The following is a 6,071-nucleotide window of genomic DNA, read 5'->3' as shown; positions in this document are numbered from 1 at the left end:
GAGCGCCCGTGTCCTAAAGAAAAAACCTCAAAAAAAAAAAAAAAAAAAAAAAGCATAAAACAGAAGATTTAAGTAAAATCCAGAGTCTTACAACATAATATCCAAAATGTCTATATTTCAATTAAAAATCACTCATCACAATCAGCGGGTGGCATGGTGGTTAGAGCACTGGATCCCACATGGCTAACTCTTGGCAGACCCAGCAGCTTGAGAAACAGCAAGCGCGTGTATGTGCATGCCCAAAATCCTGAGAGGAGAATGAAGAAGGGGTTGGGATGTGGCCATCCACAATGCGGGATGATTTCTCACTTTCCCGCTCTCTGTCTCCAGTGAGTGTGTGTGCCTTTGGGAAAAATCATACAAAAAAAAAAATGCTCATCATACTAACCAAAAATATTTCAGCTTGAATGAGACAGACTAAAGTACCCAGACTGGGGCCTGGGGCCGGATGGCCAGATGATAGTGCAGTGTTAATGCAACTGGACCCACATGGGAAAGGGTCTGTTTATTCCCGGGACGCCCCTGAGGATACCAGGCACACTTGTGCCGGTGATCTGGGCTGGTTGAGATTTGGGTGGATTGGAACATGAAGACCCTCTGAAGGGGCTTCTCTTTTTCTTTTTCTCTTTCTCTTTCAATTCTCTTTCTCTCTTTCTCTGTCTCTCTCCCTCTCTTTCTCTCTCTCTCTCTCTCTCTCTCTCTCTCTCTCTCTCTCTCTCTCTTTCTCTCTCTCTCTCCCTCTCTCTTTCTCTTTCTTTCTCTCGCTCTCAGAAGAAATAAATATATAAACTTAAAATGTGAGAATTACCTGATGTAAAGTGAAAGTGACAGAGGAAAGATCAGTGAACTTGAGAACAGTATAAGAGAAACTACCCAATATGAAAAAGAGAAAAAGAGACAGGGAAAAAATGATCAGAGCCTTAGGGACATGGAGGATTGTAACAATAATTAATATTAACATCACTACAGTCCCTGGAGGAAACGAACTAAAATATTTGAAGAAATGATGGAGCTGGTTATATAGCACACTAAACAAAGTGGTTAAATGCTGTGTAGACTGACGAGGGTTTGAGTTCATATCTGGTGGATGGAAAAACATATCAAGCACATGTGCACATGCCAACATTCTGATGAGATGGAGAGATGGAGATAAAAGAATCGCAGTGTAACCAGATACCATTGGGGATTGCACTCTCTCTCTCTCTCTCTCTCTCTCTCTCTGTTTCTCTGCTTCTCTCCCTCTCTCTCTCTCTCTCTCTCTCTCTGTCTTTCTGGGAAATACTTTTGCATATACTTTCTGGCACAAAGGGGGGAAAGAAAGGCAGGAAAGGCTGAAAAACCCCACCCCCCAATTTGGCAAAAGACATATACTTACAGAACTATGACCTCCCAGCAGAATAAATACAAGGAAATCTATGCAAAAAAAAAATCATAGTCAATCTTTTAAAAAGCAAAAATGGGGGCCAGCATGTGGCTTTGTGGTTAAGGTGCTGGACTCCCACATGGCAAACCACAGTTTGAGCCCCAGACCCCACAGCTTGAAACTCACACTGGGCACATGTGCATGCATGCTCAAAATCACAAGAAGAGAATGCAGAAGATTGTGGCATGGCCATCTCCACAGGGGGTGATTTCTCACTTTTTTTCTTTCTGTCTCTCTACCTCTCCAGCAAGTATATGCATCTTATAGCAAAAATCTCTCAAAAAAAGAAAAAGAAAAAGGCAAGAAAAAAGAGAGACTAAGGAAAAATTCTTGTAAGCAGTGAGAGAGGAAGGCAACTTTACCTCTAAAGGAAAAACAATGTGAATAACAGTGAATTTCTCGTAAGAACCATGGAGCCATAAGAAGTAGCACAGTATTTTCAAGTGTTGAAATAACGAAAGTGTCAATAAGAATTTTATATTTAGTGAAAATGTCCTTCTGGAATAAAAGGAAATCAGACATTCTCAGATGAAGGAAACCTAATTTTTAACAATAACCTAACTATATGCTTTCTATAAGAAACTCACTTCAAACACATGATATAGGGAGGTGAAATTTAAGGGTGAAAATACATACCATGAAAACACTAATCAAATTTAACCAGAATGGTTAATTAATATCAGATAAAGTAAATTCCAGGGCTAAGTATTAGGTCATTAGAAAAGTCATGATGCATTTTTCTGGTTTTCTATGGAAAAACGTGTCATGAATTTTCATAAATTCCATTAATATCAGATAAAGTAAATTGCATTTTTCTGGTTTTCTATGGAAAAACGTGTCATGAATTTTCAAACAACTCAATAAATGAAAAAGACAAAGATAGTTATTGCATAATAATAAAAGATCAGTCTACCAAGAGGTACAGCAATGATAGTGTATGCACTAAAAAGTAGAGCCACAAACAATGTGAAGCAAAAACTGTTAGAACGAAAGGAGAAATAGAGAAATCCAAAATTATGTCTGAAGATACCTACATTCCTCTCTTAACAAATAAAAGAGCAACTAGACAGAACATCAGCAAGAATAAAGAAGAGTAACATGTCAACTGACCTCGATAGAATACTTCACCCAGTAACAGAATATACATATGCTCTAGGGACAGATGCCAAGATGGACCATATCCTGAGCTACAAAATGAACCACAACAAGTTTAGAAGAATTTAAGTCATGCAGAATATAAGTCAGTCATAATGAAATCAAACTGGAGAGAGGAAAAAGAGAGTAAGAGGAAAGTCTTCAAACATGTGGAAACTATACACTTCTACGATAAGTGAGTGATGAGTTCATGAAAAAGTCCCTGAGGAGTGGGGGGGGAGGGTTGAAATTGTGTTTTAACGAATAAAAACTAAAATACAGAATAGCAAAATGTGTACTGAAAGAATAAAAACTGGAGGAAATTTATAACACTAAATGCTTAAATTAGAAAAGAGAATGCATGATGAAAGGACAAGCTATAGACGATGAGAAAATATTTGCAAACCATGTTGTCTGTTAAGGACTCATCTCCAAACTACGTAAAGAATCCTCAAAATTCAACATTAAATACAAGTTGTATAATAGGTGGTACATTAAACTATTTTGGCCTAAAATGGCCACCATACTCCACACTCGGATTCCTGTGGATAAGCTGAAATTGCACATGCGAGGCTGTTGTCCTGAGCTGGTGACTAGGTTACAGCCAATCACAGGAACTAGGCTTCAGTCAGTCACAGGGTGCACATGCTGCAGACCAGTATCGGCTTCCTAGTTTTGATACTTTTCTCTACTTAAGAGGTATCCCATGAGGAAAACTAGATGAAGAACCCACAGGTCCCCTCTGTGCTATCTTTGCAATATCCTGTGAACCTGTAATTATTGAGTCGTTGGAAAAGTCAACTGACAATGTATTTTTCCATGTAAAAATACATCATGACTTTTCTGACAACATAATATTTCAAAACAAAAGCTTTTTTTAAAAAAAAAAAAAAACCTGATTTTGGGAACCAACAGTTGGCAAAATGGCTATGTTGCTGGACTCCCATGTAGTTGACCACAGTTCGAGTCCCTGACCTGGTGGCTTAAACTCAAGCCGGGTGCATGTGTGTGCGTGCCCGAGATCCCAAGAGGAGAATGGAGGAGAAGGGATTGCGGCGTGGCCATCCCCCCTGGAGGGTGATTTCTCACGTTCTGTCTCTCTGTCTCTCTCTGTCTGGCAAGTGCATGTGCCCTACAGCAAAAACCTCTCTTAAAAAAAAAAATCCTGATTTGGGGGCTGGCTCCATGGCCTCATGGTCTCAATGGTTAAGGAAGCCAGACCTCACATGGCCAACCATGCAGTTCAAGTCCTGGACTGGCTGCTTGAGAAACATGCTAGGTGCATGTATGTGTAAGCCCCAAATCCCAAAGGGTGGGAGAGATGGGGAAAAGATTGTAATGTGACCATTCCTGGGGGGGGGGTTCTCCTCTCCCTCTCTCTGTCTTGCTCTGGTGAGGGCATGCATTTACTAGCCAAAAGAGAAAAAAAAAGTAATAATGATCGTAATCCTCATTTGGCTATAATGTATAAACCTCACTCTCTGTATGGACACTCTATGTTTCAGAATCAAGAAGCCCTTTAAAGTATATGTGCTTTTGTATTGTCTTGTTACTTTTTAAAAAAGTATTTAATTAAATGTATTATTATTATTACTTTTAAATTTGACCAGAAAGAGACAGAGAGAAAAGGAAAGTGAAAGATCAAGTCACAGGTCTGGGACTCGAACAGTGGTCAGCCATGTGGGAGTCCAGGGCCTCAACCACCACACCACCTACTGGCCCCTTGTACTATTTCAGAGAGGCTTGTCTCATCAGGTGATATTTTGGGTGCTTATCTTCTAGGTTCTTTTCTCTTTGACTTGCGAATGATCAATCAAGTAATTCTTGGGCTAAAGAGTTTGGGAAGCAACACATCTGTGTTTCTTCATTATTTGAAAATGCAGAATAAAGCAACAATGGATAATTTTAGTCATTCTATAAATAAAACACTTCCTCTTCCTTTTAATGGAGACAGATGGATTGAGTCCCTGCTGAGTGGCCATTAGGAGAAGCACTGTCTGGTAGGTATCTACCCGGCTGCACTGCAGATGATAAATGATTCTGGACGCTAATAGCATTTTCTCAAAATACTACATTTTTTTTTCAGTACATTTAAAAATTCCTGAAAAGCCATCTATTACTTCCAGGTTTATTTCTAATTAAACTGAAATTCATTTAGGTTTTGTTTTAGAATTAATATACCTAAAGCAAGTTATTTTTCCCACTCTTCAAGCGTTTCTTATAATGCAGATCTAAACGTGATTTGTCAAGTCACTCCAGTTTCACATTCTGCAGTATCTTCTGGTGTTTTCAGGTGTCCAGGCATCCAAATGATCGAGTTGAAAATAGTCTTACCCATCATCAGGTCCAGAGGTCTAGAATTGGCAGCCAATGGATGTGTCCTCTCTTGCAATATGACTTTTTTTTTTCCATTGTTTGGGGTGCCTGCACTCACCTGAGAGAGACAGAGCAATAGAGAGACAGAGGGAGGAAGAAAGCACTCCTCCAATGAGCCATAGTTACGTTGTAATCCCTTCTCTATTTCTCTATCCTGTTGGAATCGGGGGTATACACACACACACACACACACACACACACACACACAATGTCCAGTGGTGTTTTCAAGCCACTGGCTGGGATTCGAACCTCACAGTTGACCATTGAGAGCTGATTTTCTTAACTATTAGGTTACAGGGCCAGCCATTGGAAAATGGCTTTTTAGAATCGAATTTCAAAGTCTTTAGATTGGACCGGAGGTCTCTTAGGGTTGCGTACCCCATTAGCCTCTCTGGGTCGCCTCTCTGGGTCACCTCTGCATTTTTCCCCTGATGCTTTCCTTGTTTGGAATTGGAGTATGAAATATCTCTTTTTTCCTCACTACTTTCTCAGATGGAAAATGAAGATGATTTTATCAAGATCACATAGCCAATTCACTGCAAAACTGGGTCTATGTCCAAAATTGGGTCTTATCTTGTTCGCTGCTTAGTCCACTGCTCAGCACACAGCAGCAGACATTAAATAGGAAAAAAAGAAAGAAAGAAAGAAAAGCTGGGGCCTGGGGAGGGAGCAGAAACCACACATGCACAGAAGAATTTGTTTACGTGTCCAAAAATGCTCTAAGGAGCAGCCCAGTGGGAGACCAAGGCCGTGTATGGAGTGATCTCTTGTTGCTTGAGGTGGATCAGAGCCTATGGCAGAAACAGCCTGCTTCTCCGTTTCTCCACCAGCTCTCTCCCACCCCCACCCCATGTCCAAATTGATTTTGTGCTTCCTGTTTTTCTATGCTTGACAAAGAAAGCAAAAGTAACATGCTGTCAGTGGACAGTTGCCAAAAAGCCGAGTGGCCTTTAAAAAGAAAAAAATCACCCGCTTCAAATTTCCAACTGCAGTTCCAAGTCCCCTTGTAAGCAGCCACTGTATTATGCTAATAATATGCTAAATCATGAAGGTCTTCCTATTTGTCTATTGATTGTTTAAGTAGAACGTCTATGACAGGGAAGTATTGGTGCTAGAAGTATCGACCCACCTTTGTGCT

The 6,071-nt window shown here is 40.2% G+C and overlaps 1 long non-coding RNA gene across 1 annotated transcript in view; it reads right to left on the bottom strand.

The window, feature by feature from the left end:
- The window catches only part of LOC102496168 (uncharacterized), an 11,200-nt gene extending 6,237 nt beyond the window's left edge, over nt 1–4,963 (bottom strand). The window contains exon 1 of the long non-coding RNA XR_333366.1: nt 4,892–4,963. This is a non-coding gene — a long non-coding RNA (uncharacterized LOC102496168). The remainder of the gene's footprint in view (nt 1–4,891) is intronic.
- Nucleotides 4,964–6,071: the final 1,108 nt, after the last annotated feature.

Source organism: Tupaia chinensis, unplaced genomic scaffold, assembly GCF_000334495.1.
Source record: "Tupaia chinensis unplaced genomic scaffold, TupChi_1.0 Scaffold000046_3, whole genome shotgun sequence".
Classification (NCBI taxonomy): domain Eukaryota; kingdom Metazoa; phylum Chordata; class Mammalia; order Scandentia; family Tupaiidae; genus Tupaia; species Tupaia belangeri.
This window is presented reverse-complemented; position numbering and strand designations above follow the sequence as displayed.